Source organism: Phyllopteryx taeniolatus, chromosome 10, assembly GCF_024500385.1.
Source record: "Phyllopteryx taeniolatus isolate TA_2022b chromosome 10, UOR_Ptae_1.2, whole genome shotgun sequence".
Classification (NCBI taxonomy): Eukaryota; Metazoa; Chordata; class Actinopteri; order Syngnathiformes; family Syngnathidae; genus Phyllopteryx; species Phyllopteryx taeniolatus.
This window is the reverse complement of record NC_084511.1, coordinates 27,011,661-27,030,295: the sequence shown is the minus strand read 5'-3', so window position 1 is coordinate 27,030,295 and position 18,635 is coordinate 27,011,661.

Genomic DNA, 18,635 nt, shown 5'->3' with positions numbered 1-18,635 from the left:
GCGGCTGTTAAACGTCTCAAGATGTGATTTGGGTTTAAAAATAGGGTTTCAAGCCAGAGTTAAGGATTCAATTTAGAATTTAAGTGAGGTTACAAGCAGGAGTTCAAAACAAGGACGTGTATTAAAATGAGAGTTAAGGTTTCAAATTAAGGTTTAAAGCCAGGGTTGGTGTTACAAATTGGGGTTTCAAGCCAGAGTTAGGGTTTCAATTAGGCGTACAAACAAGGACTAGGGTATCAAATCAGGAATTCATGTCGGGGTTGGGAGTTTGAATAAGATTTTGGATTTTAGTTTAGTGTTTAAAGTAAGGGTTGCGGATTTCAACAAGGGTAAGGTTTTCAAAGTAGGGTTTCAAGCCGGGTTAGGGTTTTTAAACGTACAATTTCAAGCCGGGGATATGGTTTCAAAGAAGGATTAGGTTTTCAAATTAGTGCTTCAAGCCGGGTTTGGGTTTTTAACAAGGGTTTGGGTTTCCAAGTATGATTTCAGGGCTGGGTTATGATTTCAGGGCTGGGTTATGGATTTGGGGTTTCAAGCCAGGGTTAAGGTTTCAAATTAAGGTTTGAACCCTTAATTTGTTTTTGAGAGCGCTGATGTTTGCGAGCTGGCACACTTTCAGACGTTCCTTGTCTCCACGTCTCGGACATCTCTTTGATTGATTTAGCAGTACCAAATCACGTTATCCCTTTCATATGCATATTATTGATTGATTTTTCTGGTTTACATTTGCGGCTGGTGCCAACGTGTTTCCAATAGAAAAGTGTGCGCCGACCCTTTCAAGTCTCCAAACCGGGCGCAAAACGTAAACAAATGTTTGCCACCTAGCACGTTCACGCCCCCCCCCCCCCCCCCCCCACACACACACACACACACACTTGCCCCCCCTTGCAAAAGAAGCCGCAGCCTCACATGAGAGACATTACTGTGAGGAGGGGGCCGGGGAGGGAAAGGGAGGGGGGGGGGGGGGGCGGCAAAGAACATGTTTTTGGAATTAAAGCATCGGTGAGCTCCCTAAACAAGATCAATTCACCAGTTGGCTCCTCTTGTAACATTTACATATTTTTCATTGGTCAGTGTGTGTGTGTGTGTGTGTGTGTGTGTGTATAGACTGTAGTGCAGTTGTGCGTGTTGGGCCACTCCGCCTAATAGGAAGTACAAGTTGTTCTCGGCTCTTTTATTCAGGTGGGAAGACTTTCAAGTCAGGCTTCGGCTTTCAAATTAAGGTTTCGAGACGGGGTTGCAGTTGCAAAGTGCAGTTTAAAGTTATGGTTTAGGGTTTCAAACCGGGGTTTAGGGTTTTAAATACTGCTTTGAGATTCAAAGTAGGGTTTGAAACAAGAGCTGGGGTATGGGTTTAAAAAAAAAAAGGGTTATGGCTTTAAGCCAGGGTTTCACATTAGGGTTGCAAGTCAGAGGTAGGGTTCATTTATTTATTCATTCATTTATTTAAAAGTATCCCCTTTAGCTGCGAGGAGTATGGTTCCAAATTAAGGTTTCAAGCGAGGGGGACAGCTTCAAACCTGGGTTTCAAGTGGGGGACAGGATTTTAAATTAGGTGTGTTCAATGTTATTTTGAGTACAATGCTCTCCAGGCCACAAAAAATTGGATGGCTCACGGGCCATAGTTTGACCACCCATGGTTTAAGATCTGGAACAGAGATTTGGGTTTTAAAAAGGAGTTAAGATTTCAAGGCAGAGATAGGGCTTAAAGTAAGTCAGGGTTTCAAATTAGGGTTCCAAGACATAGCTTGGGTTTGAAAGTAGGGTTTAAAGCCAGGGTTCGGGATCGAAACGACAGTTTCCCAACCTGCGTTCGGGTTTGACGTTCAGGTTTGAAGCCTGGGTTAGGATTTCAAACAAGGGTTGGCTTCTAAAATAGCGTTTCAAGCCACTCTACTACTGTTACGTCATCGTTTCATTAGCAACGAGCTAACGGCAAGGTCGCGTCTGCGTCCGTGCAAAACCGAGGCAGGTCCACGTTCAGTTTGATGTTATCGGGAGCAAACTGTGGCGCTGAAACCAGAACCGAGGGTCCAGCTGTCCGGGCGGGGGCGGGGGGTCCCGAGAGCGGATGGCGAGGGGGGCGCGGGCGGCCCAGATAGAAATGACTCATTGTGATTGTAACCTTCACAGCAGAGAACCTGAGCAGCTGTCCGTCCGTCGGGATGGCGCTCGCCGACCGATGACTACAAGCAGAAGTTTATTAAGTAAAAAGTCTATTAAAATAGCGGACGTAACCTCTGTGACATTGGCCATAAATCAATGAACTTTTGTCACGCATGTCACGTATCTGTACATCCCAAACAGCTGGGCCTCCCTCAAGCCTGGTCGCCGTGGTAGCAAACTCACTTTGTGTATTTCGAAAGTGTAAGACTGAAAATGATCACATTGGGCTTTAAAGTAGGGTTTCGAAAGTGTTGGGGTTTCAAACGAGGTTGAGGATTTCAAACTAGGGTCTCAGGCTTCAGGTTCTAAAGTAGGGCCTCAAATTAGTTTTTTGTTTTGTTTTTTTTTAGCCAGGGTTTGGATTTCAAAATAGGGTTTCAAGCCTGGCTTAGGGTTTTAAACAAGGGTAAGGTTTTCACATAAAGTTCAAATAAGGGTTAGTGTTTCAAGCCTGGATTAAGGTTTCAAAGAAGGTTTTCAGGCCAGGCTTTGACTTAAAAAGTAAGGTTTAGGCAAATGTTAAGGATTCAAATTAAGATTTCCCAAGTAGGGTTAAAGCCATGGTTAAGGTTTCAAAGAAGGGTTTTAAGTCAGGGTTAGGGTTTCAAAAAGGGCTTTTCTCGGTTCTAGGTTTTGGATTTCCAAGTAGGGTTTCAAGCCGGGGTGAGGGGTTGAAATTAGTCTCAAACCTGAGTTGCGGTTTCAAAGTCGGGTTTCAAGCCTGGGTTAACTGGGTTATCAAAGCAGACACGGAAACGTCTTAAAGCGACAGCGCCCCGGCTAGTCGACTTCACATTGTCATATTTCAACACTCACTTATGCCTGTGTGAGTGTCTGCGCATGTGTGTGTGTGTGTGTGTGTGTGTTTGTTTGTGTACGTGCGGCATCCAAATAACGGCGTGCATTTGCACACACATCATCACCACTCCGATCAGGCAGCCCCCTTACCCCCCCCCCACTTGATTGTATTTATAGGCTGTGATCCGAGTGTAAAACAAGCCCCGTTTCTTTTCAGATGCGCTCGGCGCTAATCTCCAATCAGCTCCGAGCGGCAGATAGTTAGCAAGGAGAGGCTAAAAATAGAGCGGCGGGTAAAAAAACATTCCGAGGTTAACTTTGATCCCGCCTGAAAATAATTAGCGCTAGCGCAGCGACGGGCCGTATATAGACCAACTGCTGAGCCCGGGGAGGCTTTAGCTTCGCAGTTTCCGATGGGATGGAAAACTTCTCGAGCGGCGTTTGGAAAAAAACAAAAAACAAAAAGTTTCGGGTGGGAAAGGAACGTGACACGCGACCTTGACGGCGATTGGGTTTTAGCGAGGTGTCAGAGTCCAGAGCGGAACATTTTGTCGACATGACGGAAGCGGGCCGCATTGGGACGCCGTCCACGCCAGAGCCTGACAGCTCGTAAATTCATCATCAATCATAGATGATTGACCCGTAGCCAAGCAAGAAATGTGTTTGTTTTGACTTGGGCCGTGTCAAGGCAAGAATACTACTGAACTCGACCACTTGTACTGGGTTAGGGTCTCAAATTAGGGTTTCAAGCCCCGGTTGGTTTCAAACAAAGGTTAGGAATACAAAATACGCTTCCAAGCCAAGGTTCGGGTTTCCGACAAAGGTTAGAGTTTCAAAGTAGTGTTTCAAGCCAGGGTTGAGGTTTTAAACAAGGGTTAGGATTTCAAAGTACGGGTTTCAAGTCAGCTTTAGGGTAGTCAAGAGTTAGGGTTTAAAAGGAGGGTTTCAAGACAGTTTCAGGGGTTGAAAATAAGAGTTACGGTTTCAAGCCAAGGTTTCAAACAAGAGTTAGGGTGAAGTATAATTTCAAGCCACAGTTCAGGTTTCAAGACAGGATTCCGGTTTCAAGACAGAATTACGGTTTCAAAGTAGGGTTTTAAGTCAAGGTTACGGTTTCAAACCAGTGTCAGGATTTGGAAGTTGGGTTTTGTCTTGGTTAGGGTTTGAATTTGGAGTTCAAAGCCAGTGTCAGGGTTTCAAGTCTTGGTTGGAATTTCAAATTAGGGTTTGATGTCTCAGTTATGATTCGCCACCGAGGTTAAGGTCACCCGGTGAATTTGCCGGGCAGGCAGCGTGAAAGGGGCTCCAGTTTCAGACGAAAAGGTGCAAATAACAAGTAAGGCAGTGGAGATGAAGAAGCACTTCACATTCAGAACCTGAACAGCTGTGAAGACGTTAAAGCGCTTGGAAGGGTACCAGGGCACTGAGGGAACTTGATTAGTGGCAGACGGGCATCACATTTGTTGGAGCTGGGTTTAATGTTAACACTCGTTAACTACTTTTTGGACTCGTTAATTGTACCTTTTTACTTTTTAGGGTTAGCTCATTTTTACAATAGAATGACAAAAGGTGCAAATCACCTCGGCATTCCGTCTTTATCTTTTTTTTTTTTTTTTTTTTTTTTTTACTTTGTCTTAACCCACCTGTTATGTTACAGGTCAAATTGGCCTGTTAAATTTAAAAATATATATATATATATATTTGTTTCATATATGTAAAAAAAAAAAAAAAACAACAACAACAGCATTTTTATAGGAAGCAGGTCTCATTGACCAATAATGACATTTTAGAGTACGAAAGAAACCAAGAATTATGAAGTCTTTATTGACGACATCACCATTCTACAACACTCCCACTTCTGTTCCCTTTAGCAACAGTCGGGAAATGTCGACGCAACATATCCGCTAGTTTATTGTTCGCTTCTGTCAGATCATGTTTGATCACACGATATTACTGTCTTGGAGGACTGGATTCTGGATCAGTGGTGTTCTGTGTTGAGATTATCGGAGTACACCACACACAGTATGACCAAAACTGATTTGATGAGATTTTTTGATATTTACGTGTGTGGTCTGTAACAGATACAGGTAAACAATCTTTTAAGATTTGAAAAATCCTCATGTGTGTACCAGGCCTCAGCAGACCCAACAGCAGATTGTCTTTTCGCTGTTACGCGAGGGTGGTGAATTCGCTGATGGCTGGCATGAGGATTTAAGGTTGTTCATCAGTTAGCGTTAGCGGATGCCTTTTCAGATAGGCGGCTATTTATGATATCTGAGGATAGGATATTTTGCAAGTGACCGTGCTACCGATATCATTACTTATTCAAATCTTTCCACACGCTTGAGGCACCGCTGGAACTTTGCTGCGATGACTGACCACCTGTTGGCTTCAATGAGGCATCTGCGTTGTTAATGCCAAAACACGTGATTGGCAATTCATCGACTTTACGCCATAACGTTCATTGCGAAGTGGTAAAGTCGATGCGTCTACTCGTCGACTAGTTGGATCAAAACATGTTGATACAGACGGATGGTTTACCAAAGAAACTAATGGGCTCCAATCGGGCAACCTAATGAGAATTTGATGATATTTGCCGAGAATGTTGGATGTCACACAGATGTGACACAGACACCTGAAGAATGCTACTAAAAAAAGGACTGGGGGAGCTTCGGCATTGTTGAAAGTATATGTGTGTCATTTATTTTTGGAAAACTATACCAACTATTCCAACAGGTCCTCATAGCTGTCGCGTCGGGGGCGGTCAGCGTAGCATCTGTCGGGACGTTTAACCGTCCCGCCGTAGTGCTTGCGGCAAGTGGCTTTGAACTTGATTCTGATCAGACAAGCTCCTTGATTTAAAACACCACTGGAGAGCTTCCTGGAAAAAAAAATAAGGGTATTTCTGTCCGCGGAATTCGATCCGGAGCATGCGGACGCTTGATTTTTTGAAGATGATTTACGGCTGTGAGGCATGGATAAATCCGTAGGGTTGAAGCGGGAGGACAGACAGAAACCGTTTCTCCCGTCGGTGGAGTATTGACGTTTGCTGCTTCGATGTATTTCATTAACAAGGTCAATCATTAACTCAACACCCGTGTGCGTCCGGCTTTTTATGAAACGATGAAAAAGATAGACGTTACGTACTTCAGTGCAACGGTCGGAATTACTGCTACGGTACGTCGATTGAGCCCGAATCGAATCTTTTGGTTCTCATTTCAACAGTTATTCGGTTCACACTCGGCAGAGGTGATATTCACACAGTAGAAGTACAGATATGTATCTGCATCAAAAGACTGGTAAAAGTAGAAGTAGTGATTCAACAGATGCAATGAAATTGGGGAAAACCTGAGGGAACTGGTGGAGAATTCTAAATACAGCAATGTCTTGGGATTAACCCTGGGCCATCGATGTTAACCATTCGCTTATCTTTGGTTTAAAAAAAAGGTGTTCAAGCTAGCATTGGTTCCATTTTTATGCTATCAAAATAATCTGTTCCCATATCTTTGGTAACGTTGTGAAGTAACGGGGGGGGGGGGGGGGAGAAAAAAGTTACACTCGCGAACAAGAGCAACTGAGAAAATACACCATACTTTTTTTTTGTATTTGGGGCGGAGAATTGTTGAATGCCAGAAGCTGGTGGCTTTTAATCTTTCTTGGTGCCGACAATGTCCAACCTTTTTCTTAAATAAGCCCATGGATGGGGAATACATTGCTTGTCTGAAGTAGGCTTTACACGATCAGGATTTTTGGGCAAGATTAAGAAAACGATAACCGATCACCGATCTGATCACAAGATGGAGCAATGTGTCTCTTTAAATGACTTGTTCATTTACTGTATATACTTGTGTACTGTATACCGAGTATCTTCAACAAGAGTATTCTCTATTCAGGTCAAGTCAAACCAACATTACAGAAATAATGGGTGTCATGAAATTACTTTATTGTAATTAAATTACTTCACACACACCAAAACTTTAGCGCATGATTCGACATAATGCCGGCACTTTTACGTACACCCGTTAGTGCTAGCACTAGCTTGCTAGGCTAGCACAACGTTTTGTTGCCTGCTTGCGAGCGGTATCGTATTAAAAGTATGGGAACATACCGCAAGCAATCCTTGCCTTAAAGTCCTCTCCCGAGCACCGGTGACCACCAGCACACGTTTTTCCCCATTTTGTTCTGAGAATACACGACGCAATCCATTGGTGCTCTCGTCACCATGGTAACGAGTGCATCCAGTCGCATTTGAGTTAACAAGATAAAGCCCAGTGATCGTAAAAGACGGCGGCACGGTGGCCGACTGGTTAGAGCGTCAGCCTCACAGTTCTGAGGAGCCGGGTTCAATCCCCGGCCCCGCCTGTGTGGAGTTTGCATGTTCTCCCCGTGCCTGCGTGGGTTTTCTCCGGGTACTCCGGTTTCCTCCCACATCCCAAAAACATGCATTCATTGGAGACTCTAAATTGCCCGTAGGCATGACTGTGAGTGCGAATGGTTGTTTGTTTGTATGTGCCCTGCGATTGGCTGGCAACCAGTTCAGGGTGTACCCCGCCTCCTGCCCGATGACAGCTGGGATAGGCTCCAGCACGCCCGCGACCCTAGTGAGGAGAAGCGGCTCAGAAAATGGATGGATGGATGGATCGTAAAAGACGGGATGCGGTGGTATCGGAATACAAGATTTGATTGCAGTAGTATGACATAGCGCAAATGTGAAAGACCAAATGTGACTTGTAGTCTGATCCAGGCCTTACGTTTTGTCTGTCTCAGGCGTGTCGTCTGTCCCACACCGCCGACATGTTTTATTTAAAAATAACTTTATTGGCAGTCAGATATTTACAGTACAACGTCAAAAGACACACGACAAGGCTAAACATAAACTGGCTTTTGGATTCAAATATACTGTACATGATGGCGACGCGGAGTAAATGTCTTTTGCGCAGCCGATCAATGATCGGCGAATTATGACATTAAAGCCGATCAGCCGATCAACATAAAATGCTAATTATCGGCCGATACCGATGAAGCCGATCAGATCGGTGTAAAGTCGACTCTGAAGCTGTTGCAACCGTTCGGTTTACTCCCACGTTTCAAAAACATGTTTCTTGGGTCAATAGAAGACTCTCAATTGTCCATAGGTGTGAATGTGGGTGTGAATGGTTGTTGGTCTACATGTGTCTTGTGATGAAATGACTGCCAACCCAAACCAGTAGCGAGTGGGCGGATTGATCCAGATAATGATAGATTTATACTGGTGTAATAAGATCAGTACTTCAGTTTCAGTTCCGCGCTTAAAATGCGTGAGAACGCCTTCGGATTGAAAGCAATTTGATTTTGCCTCCAGGGCAGCGCGCTAGAAAGTGATGAGCCTGTCTGCCTTACAGTTCTCAGGTTCTGGGTTTGACTCTCGAGTTTGTGAGTTCTCCCCCGCGTTGGTTTGTTTTTTTTCCTGTGGTGGAGATCCAGCTTCCTCCCACATTCCAAAATGACGCATGCTAGCTTCACTGAAGACTCTAAATTGTCCATAGGTGTGAATGTGAGTGTGAATGACTGGCGACCAATACTGGGTGTATACCACCTCTTTCCCAAAGCCAGAAGAAATGAGCCCCCTTGTATGAATTTGCCATTGGTTCGATACCAGCGCTTGCAGAATCGCACACCACTACCGAACAGCAAAAGTGATAGAGAACATGGATGGATCCATGTTATGGAGCAAAAAGACACTGCGGGACACAACAGGCCCATCGTGTGACGCCGTGGAATTCATCCCGCTCTTTGGACTCGGGACATGGTTTAGCTTTGAGGTGATCCATCAAGCCGGCGTGACAAGTAGCCTTCTATATTTGGCCGCTACATCTTTAGCATGTGCTCATTGAGTCGGGGGGCAGCTGAGGAGAAGGACACCCTCCGTTAACTCTTTCTAGTCGTTTATTTCTATTGTGTAAGGTGGCGAATGTCAGGAATAACTGGCGAGAGGAACAATCAGAAAGTATTCAAAGCACTTTAGTTTTTCCACATTTTGTTATATTCCTGGCTAGTTTTAAAATAGGATGAATCAAATGTTTCTCAGCATTCTAAACACAACACCAACACAAGAAGAATTCTTGAAGCTTCTGCACCAACGCTGGCCATCCGACCTGATGGAACTTGAGTTTGCAACTCTGAAAAGCTGTTTTGGAACGTGAACACCGACGGCGAGCCCTGTCCGGCCGGCCCAGTACCACGTGCCGCCGTGTCATCGGCGGCCCACAAGATGAGTCGCCGCGCAACTGGGACCACGCTGGGGCGGCGAGTATCGGGTGTCCCGTGTTCTCTCCACTATCACCAATCAACGTCAAGAAAACGGAGTGCGGCATAAACACGGAGAGATGTTTTTCTAGCCCGGGGAAGCGAGAAGGAACTGACAAATGTGACCTTTGCGTCCTCGTGGGAACGCTGAAGAGCTTTCACTTTAAAAAAAAAAAGAAATTGTATCTTCAGTATACTGTGTATTATTATTTGGCACAATTTTTGTCCTAACACTTCCACATTTCTCAACTGATTCAAACCATTCCAACGTCAAACTGTTCAGCTCATTTAAGACATGCAAGGAACTTTTGTATTTTTTTTTTTTTTTTTATTTCCTAAATTCCCAATTTTCCCACTATGACACATTTTCTATATTACACAATCCCATCTATATTTCTTCTCTCCCTTTTAAATTATTATTCATGCTCAGGTCGTTCAGGACATTTACTTTTGCTATATGTTAGCATTCGCATTGTTAGCATGTTCACATTTGCGCTGATTTGAACAATTCTTGTTGAATTAGGAATAGAATTCAGTATTATCACATTTTCCATTTCCAACATTTGATTTAGTTATACGGTGTTTCAGTTCAGCGTCCGCTTTATTGCACATCACGCACAACATTTTTCGACAGAAATTGGATTCTCTATTTCAGCGATTCCTAACCACCGTTGAAACGAATTGGCGCGAAAATTCTTATTTCCATATTTCACACTGACGACGTAAATGTGTTGACTGTCGACATGTTCATTGTTATTTCCATCCATCCGTCCATTTTCAACATCGCTTATCCCGGTGAGGGTCGCGGGCGCGCCGGAGCCGATCCCGGCTGATTTCGGGCGAAAGGCGGACTACGCCCTGAACCGGTCGCCAGTCAGTCGCCGGGCACATATCGACCCGGACAACCGTTGGCGATCACATTCATACCGTCGCTGAGTGGGAACTGAACCCACGCTGCCCGCACCAAAGTCAGGCGAATGCACCGCGACGCCATCAGTGGCTGCCATTGTTATTTCAGTACATGTCATTTTTGGTGTTTTACAAGGAGATTTGACTTGGACTTTACGATGTAAAATATGTGCCCTCGTTCAATCAATGTTGCCAAACGCTGCCCTAGTATACGCATACCAATTTAAGATGCAATAAATGTTTGCCCATGTGCTAGTAAGTGTCATGGGAGTTGTTTTAAGCGTAGCGCAGCACAAACAACCGGGTCGTGGTGGTGAGGTGGAAGGGGGGGAGTTCATGTTACATTTGTTTTCACACATGTTAATCTCCGCTTGTAAAACTTACACGGGCCCAACGAGGTGCGCTCGCACGGGAATTCATGCCAGTCCGCCGGGCGGCCGAGCGCGAGGGGAGGGGGAATTAATGAAGTCTGTAATGAGTTATCAAAGAGGGGAATTGGATAGCTGCGGGGGGGGGGGACCCCACCTGTTTTTGAGGGTGGAGGGGTGACACGCACACACACATGCACGCACGCACTCACACGTGCATATCACCAGACCAAAGAATTGCAGGTGGGGTTCACATGCTCCATCACCACTGTGACAACAGGTGGATAGACATTTTTTTATGATGTCTGCAACACTGTGTGTGCGCGTGTGTGTGTGTGTGTGTGTATGTGTGTAACAGGAGATGTCAGAATCGCCTGCTGGGAGAGTCAAAAACTAAATCATAACAAAATAGCAATGAATTGTTTTTCTTCCCATGCTTCCATTTGCTGCGGCAGAAAGTATCAAAAGAAGTTGAGCACTGCTGCCTGCTGCAGGGTCACATCTCCAACGTTTCCAGGTCAGTTTGAGCCAGGCCGAGTTTGAATTCACCGAGTGTCTCCAAGGAAGAACAAATAGATAAACAGTTTGTTGATATATTAGACATTCTGATGATTACACTCAAAGCTAAGCAGAAAGTACTTTTAACATGGATCAATTTGACCCGGCGCATGCTTAGTTATCTGAAATTTTTTAAAATACATAATAAAGAAGACAATGAATATTTTCTAGGCAGAAAGCACTTTTGACACAGGTCAATTTGACCCGGGGGCAAAAGTGACGGAAAGGAACAAAATATCATCCAAAACATGATCAACTTTGATTCGATCTATTATATATGTTGATTACAATTATGAAAGGACTTTTGACCCGGGTCATTCTGACCCGCGACATTCCAAGTGGATCCAAGCCACGAGTAGGTGTGAGAAAGGTATCGAATCCACCGCGAGCTGCAGACTGCAAGTCACGTCGAAATGCAAGCGCAAGACCAGTGATAGGAAAACATTTGCCGACGCAGGCAATTGCGTCTGCGACCACAAAGAATCCACGTCAACGCCGAGCATTATTTCACTCGCTTTCGTCTTTACCACCGCATCAGCATTTTTATCCACCAATCAAATGCGAAGGAGTGCCTTATTCCCCCCCCGCTTTTTTTGTTTTGTTTTTTTTGCCCAAAGTGCTTAGTGCTAAAGCAGCTGATGTTCTATTTCTGTCAATTACATCTAAGCAAACAGCCAAAACATAAAAACTCTACATGATTTGAAAGCACTCTTCTCACAACGTAATTGGCTCAATACACAAACATCGATTCCTTTGTTCGCGGCACTTTAGCCAGCAATGCTATTCTCAGTCAGAAACCACACTATCTGCCTTCCCTGTCTTTTTGGAGCTCGACTCGTATTGCTGCGCTGAGTGATTGATTAAAGTCTCTGAAATAGACAAGCGGCGCTGTTGAAATAAGCTAATGTGCTGTTTATTGCTTAATGCGACTCCAGGGTATAATTTATGCCGGGCCGATGTTACTTTATACCGCTTCGGTGGCGCTGAAGGACGCATCACGTGGACCCGACGGCGCGGGGGAACGTTTTTGCCGAAGTATAAATATACCGACAAAAAAAGGTTATACCACGGAACTCGTTGACGTTGCAATACGGACGTATCGAAGATCCTTTCACGTGTTTTAAGGGGTACGGAATTGAACAATTGTGCGTGGGAATGGTTGCCGTCATCACTGGGAGGCGGGACTAATGGTCATGGACCGTCGCGTTTCCGTGGCGTCTTTTCATAACACACTTTTGTTTGTAGTATCGCTACACTTACGAAAGGGTTACACCCTTAAAGACCCTTTCACACAGCATCATTTGTTGTAATAGTAATAGTATGCCAAGCATCATTTGCTCTAATACCCTATCACACAAGATGCAAAATCAGAATATCAGACATGCCCGTAACAGTGCCAAAGAGACGCATACGATTTTTGTCAGACAGCGACAATAGCTTCCCACACAACAAAACTGTCACCGAGCCACCGTCTCGCATCTGCTGCTACGTCTGACGATGGGAAATTCACACACACGCAATGAAAAACACCACCCGAGTTGTTGGGGGACTGCTATTGTTTGGCAAAATGTTCCATCAGCTCCCCTGTTGACAACTATAGTCCTAGGGGGGTGCGCAAACTACAGTCCCTCTGATAAAACACTTGCCCCCCCCCCCCTAAAATTGGTCTCGAACCGCGACTGGATAAGCAACAACGGAAAAAGCCGACAAACTTCCAAGTTTCACCCAGCCGCCGTCGGGAGAGCCAAAGTCTGGAAAATCGTAGATGGACTTTACTGCATGATCCCGTGCTGGTACCTTTCGCACAGTTCAGCAACATGGGAGGAAGCCGTTTGTTGAGCTGTTTGAAGGGGCAATCTTCAACCTGCAAATTTCAGAGACGTGGGAAAAAGGGCCGCTCATCCTATTCAAATAAGGCATTCAGACTCTGGCTTAATGGAAGTCAGCAACTAGGGACCTGCTTTCCAGAAACAATATTCGAACGTTACGCAATGGCTCTTTCTCAGCGTCTGGCTGTGGTGAAGTAGGCCGTTATGTAACAGACTCGCCATCAAAAAATTGATAGCGCGAGTAGTGTCTGACATTGTCATGCCTGCTGTTACAGCGCTTGTACTCGCGACTCTCAAGAGGCCTGGTGTGTGCGCCCTCTTAGCTGGAGTTGACCGCCGCCCGAGCCGAAAGAGCGGCTGCCTGAAGTCATCGCCAAAAAGTCAAGAGAGCTACTGTGCCGCAGAGAAGAAGAGTGGGGGGGGGGAAAAAAAAAGAAAAGTTGGCGGCGTGTCACTGGAAAGGCTCGGGAGGGGAAGGGAGGAAGTCGGAACAACGGGAGGCAGATGACGAGATCAAATAAGAGTGGAGATGGCAGTTTTATTTTCAAGAGGGAAAAAAAATGTAAAAAAAGTCTCACTACATTTTTATTCTTGTGAAAATAAAGTATTTTTCGAGAAAAGAAACTGCAATTTTACATCATTCAAATTGATTATGACAGATTAAAACGGTCATAATACGACGATAATAAATACATTTTTCAGGACAAAAGTCAATGTGATGAGCTCAACAGTGAACAGCGAACCCTCGCCTATCGCGGGAGTTAGGTTAAGCGAATTTCTGCCAAGTAGAGGCACCATATTGATTTCATTATTGAACGTGTATTTTGACCTTTTCAAATCATATTCTTCATAGGATATCACATTATTGCACACCGCTTCAAATTCAATTGAAATTCTTCTTTTCCTTTCGGCTTGCGCCTCGAGGGGTCGCCGCAGCGCGTCATGCTTTCACATTGAATTCAAAATTGAGAAATGGAAAACTCGAGCAAAGTTTAACACAAAGAAAGACAACAGATCGCAAGCGCAGCACAGCGTCCAATACAACCACGCGATGTGAAGGCTCGAGACGCCGAGATGGAACGAGGAGAGATGCCGCGCAACGGTCAAAGCGCCGATCGCAGCTCCGACTAGGAAACGTGATGCCGCGATTGGTCGTCTTCTTCCCGCGGACCAATAGCAGCCCGCGTACAATGCGCTACGTCACCGGGATGTGATGCTTTGTGTTATGCAAGACGCTTTCCCTCCCCCCCGATTATTTTTCTTTGTCATGTATGTTTTTATGTTTTTATTTTATGCTTGTTTTTGTTATTTTTACACGAGGAAATACTATTTATTATTAATATATGAACGATTTTTAAGGGAGAATTTTGGGGGTTCACTTATCTCCATTTTTCTAGATTTTTCCAGAACATTCGCGAAATAACCCCGCAAAGTCGTGAATCCGCGCTAGTCGAACCGTGAAGTAGCGAGGGTTCACTGTGCTACTTCTTCATGAAAAAGAGATTCAAGTCTTCATCGAATGAGAATACAAAAAAATTCTTAATATTACAAGATTAAAGCAATGGTTTCATAATATTATGAGAAAAAGTCGTATTTTTCAAGACAAAAGTCATGAAAATTCAGTAATAATTATACATGATTTAAATGGATTTTTTTTCTTGAAATAAATTGGAGTATTATGAGAAATAAGTCATCATTTTAAGAGATAGTTACATATTTTCAAGGGGGGGAAAAAAATCATAATACGAGATTTCAGTCTTATATTAATGAAAATAAAGTTGTTGTTTTTTTAAGAAATAAGTCATAGTACATACAAATGAAGGTTTCTTTTTGAGAAAAATGTTGTAATATTAACAGATAAACGTTTTGTTTTTGTTTGTTTGTTTGTTTGTTTGTTTAAATCAGCACGGATTAAAGTCAGAATTTTATGAGAATAAAGTTTGAATTCTTTTTTTAATAAAAAAAAAAATCCAAATATTACAATGGGTATTTTTCTGAGATGAGATAGCGGCCTGGACGCAGTCATAATGATATATGTAATAATCTTAAAGATTCTAATTGTTTTTCATATTACGGGAGGAACGTTTGTTGTTGTTTTTTTTGGTTTTTTTTTAATCTGAATTTGCGAGGATAAAGTTCAAAGAAAAAAACACACGAGATGAACGTAATTTCATGAGAAAAGAAGTAGTATTTGTTTTCCTCATTGTGAGAAAAGTGAGATATTACGAGATGAAATTGGAATTTTCTTGCGGGGACAGGACAGCCGCGATGACGAAGCGGCAGCTCCGCCCCGCCGCAAACAGCTGCAGGTGTCAACGCCGCCGCCGACAAAACTCCGCCATGTGTCGGCGCTCGGGCCGCCTCACTGTCACAACACGCGGATTCCGACGTCAACTCCACGACTCCCCTTTCTCAGTGGCGTTTTTTACCCTCCGCGAATGGACGTACCTCGACGGGAAAACATATTTCAGCGAGACTCAACGGCCGCCGTATCTGTTGACGAGACACCCTGAACGGAAAGCCGACCGAGCGGCTTTCGCGCTACGTTGACATTGCGATAATCACTCACTCGCTACCGGGGGGCTCGGATTCTTCCGCACCGCAGGGCCCGACGTTTGAGGGCTTAACCCCGCCGACTACAAATCAAACTGCTGGGAATTCATTGCCGCCTAATGGCTTCCGGAGCAAAAAAAGACACTCGGATCAGTTTTCCGTCTCCTGAGTCGAGAGATTTCTCCCTCGAAAAATCGAGAAAATAGCGTTTACGAGTAACGACGGTCGCACTAGTACAAGCCGAGTCCGTGTTACCGTGTCTCTAGTGTCGGAAATCTGGAAAATGTACTTTTTAATGACTGGTCTCTGGAGTGCCTTGGCGCCAATCAAGTCTGGAATTGCACACTCGCACGCGGTTTCCGGGTTACCAACCGTGCGTAATGAACTCGTTTTGGCGGTGGCTTAAGAATACGTGACGGGACACGGTGGGAAGGGGACTCGATCGTGAACTGAGGACACCTTGTCCTGGCTTTCTCGTTCATCCACCAGATGGTGCTACTCCCCCCCATTCAAAGCATGCAGCAAAATGTCCGTTTTCTGCAAGGGTTGCCTCGCTACTAAAATGATCATTGTGTCACTATCGATGTAGGACAGGGGTGTCAGGCTCATTCTTGTCACGGGCCATATTGTAGTTACGGTTTCCCTCAGCGGGCCGTTATGACTGTGAAAGCATAAAAATCTTCAATCGCCTCATCATATCTACACACAAGATTTATGAACTAGTTTTGGAATCCGAAATCAAGGCTAATGGGTTTTTCAACTATTGTTCATGTTTGGTAACACAACAATGCTTGCAGTATCCCAACATTATCATTTATGATATTTGACTATTTGAAATTTCGGTGCAGATTTGAACAAGAATGATGGAAGTTGACACACGTGATTTGCCTTCGCGGGCCACATCAAATCAAGTGGCGGGCCGGATCTGGCCCCCGGGCCTTGAGTTTGACACCTGTGATGTAGGATAATGCTCAGTTACTTGTCATTCGATTGCTTTATATTTACGGACTACATTAGTTATCCTTACAATTCCCGACTGTAATTATGACTTTACTGCTGCATTAACGTAGCTGGGCGATTCGTTCCGAAAATCGTAAGAAAATCGTATTTACGTCGCCGCCCGTAGGAACGGGGACTCCATCATGAACCGAGGAACCTGCACGTTGGTCCACCAGATGGCATGTTTCACCCCCCCCCTACCCCTGAGTTTCTCCTGCCATGACTTGGCAGCTAGGCCGGGCGAAGATCCACAAATGTTCAAGCGACGGCCAGACTAAACAGAAACAGATTAGTGCAGATCATCTTCTGATAAGTGACACACACTTGAATGTTCAGACAATTTGGGGAGTATTTTTGTTTCTTTTTTTTTTTACATGCACCACATGCTCTTATCCACTACACTAAATGACAAAGTATAATTCAGTTGCTTGGTGATGAAGTGCTGCCTCCACCAGTGAAAATGCAATACCATTTTTGAATTCATTTATGTATTATTTTATGATTTTTTTTTTTTACACTCAGAGCTCAATGAGTAGCTCAACCCCTCGTCGTCATGGTAACAAAAGCCATACTGAGTGTTGGCCCACGGGAGAGGGGAGCGGTGGCACATTTGGAAGAGACAGGACCGCCCCCTCAAAACAGGCTCAGAAAAGCTAGAATCAAAGGAAATAATAGACTAATAGAAATGCACGAGAATTCGTGATCCTTGGGGTATTTGGACAAAATCTCGTCAGAAACGTCATGAACACACCGATGAACGATTTCAAAGGGTGGCGATGTCTCTCCCTTAATGATGGCGTTCCGGTAACATTGGGAGTTGAATCATAAAATGGATTATGTCATAGAATCCCATTTCGCCTAAAACATCTTTTATAATGTGCGAAATGGATTTGATGGATTCGATGGGTGAGAAGACGCAGATGTCAAACTGTGATTCATCTGGATCCGATGGAGCGTTTGGCAGCGGAGGAAATATGGAACGCACAAAAAGCCACCGAACACGTTCAGACGATGACATCTCCGTCAAACCTCATCAGATCGTCACTCCGTGTGCTTTATTACATCTCGGAATGTAACCGACTGAAAACATACTCAATGGTCGCCTTACACTTATTCACTTGTGATAAACATTGAGGAAATATGTCACTTTGTCCTGAATTCTCATCAAGTTACAATTTTTTTTTCCTAACGCTAACTATTATTTCACCAACAACAACAAAAAAGAAATAGAGAAATATATACAGTAAAATGTGAGACTTTATTACTATACGAGTGGAACTTTTCTATTTTTAAAAAAAAAAGGCCCTTTTGCCTTTAAAATCTTTTTATTTTTTGTAAAATTAGGACATTTAATGACAAAAGTAATGTTTATCTTCTCTTGTAATGTTACATTTGTATCTCAAAACAATACGACTGTGGGGGAGAAAACTTTCCTCATTGTAGAAGACTTTGTTCTCGGAAAAATACAAATCCATTTCCATTTGAATTTTTATTGAAAAATGCGACGTACGATCTTCAAAAACGTGGGGGGGGGGGGGGGGGAAATATATATATATATTACTTTTTAACTTGGGAAAAAAATATTCCATTATTCTCAATTTTTTTTCCTGAAAAAATTATGTATTTTTAACTTTAAAAAGAAAATATGGCTTTTTAATCTAAAAAGATGAGACATTATAGAATACTTTTCTTCTTCGCAAACTTCGCAAAGTAATTGATTCCTTTTGGAGTACAACTTTTTTCTTGAAAAGTATGATATACTATCTTCAAAATTCCAATATAAATATGACTTTTGAACATATATCCTAGTTTAGTCTCAAACAAGTATGACATTTTTATCCCCCAAATGTCTTTATCTCTAAAAGGTAAGCTTTTATCTTTAAACTTCAGAATGTTTTACCTTTAAAATATACGACTTTATTTCCTGAAGACTTTTCTTTTTTTGTTTTTTTGTTTTTTTCCCCTCATCAGGTCCGATTCTCAATTACTGTGCTCACCGGATTTTGAAACGTAACCTCACCTAAACTCTTCCGATCCAAAATGGCGGCATTACTGAACTTTGGTGGAGTTCTCGCTCGCGGTCTTCCACTTCCCGTTTGCGTCTACAAGACCAGTACAGTAAGTAAAACGTCTGTCGTGGATTCAAGTCCGACTATCCCTCGTCATCTTC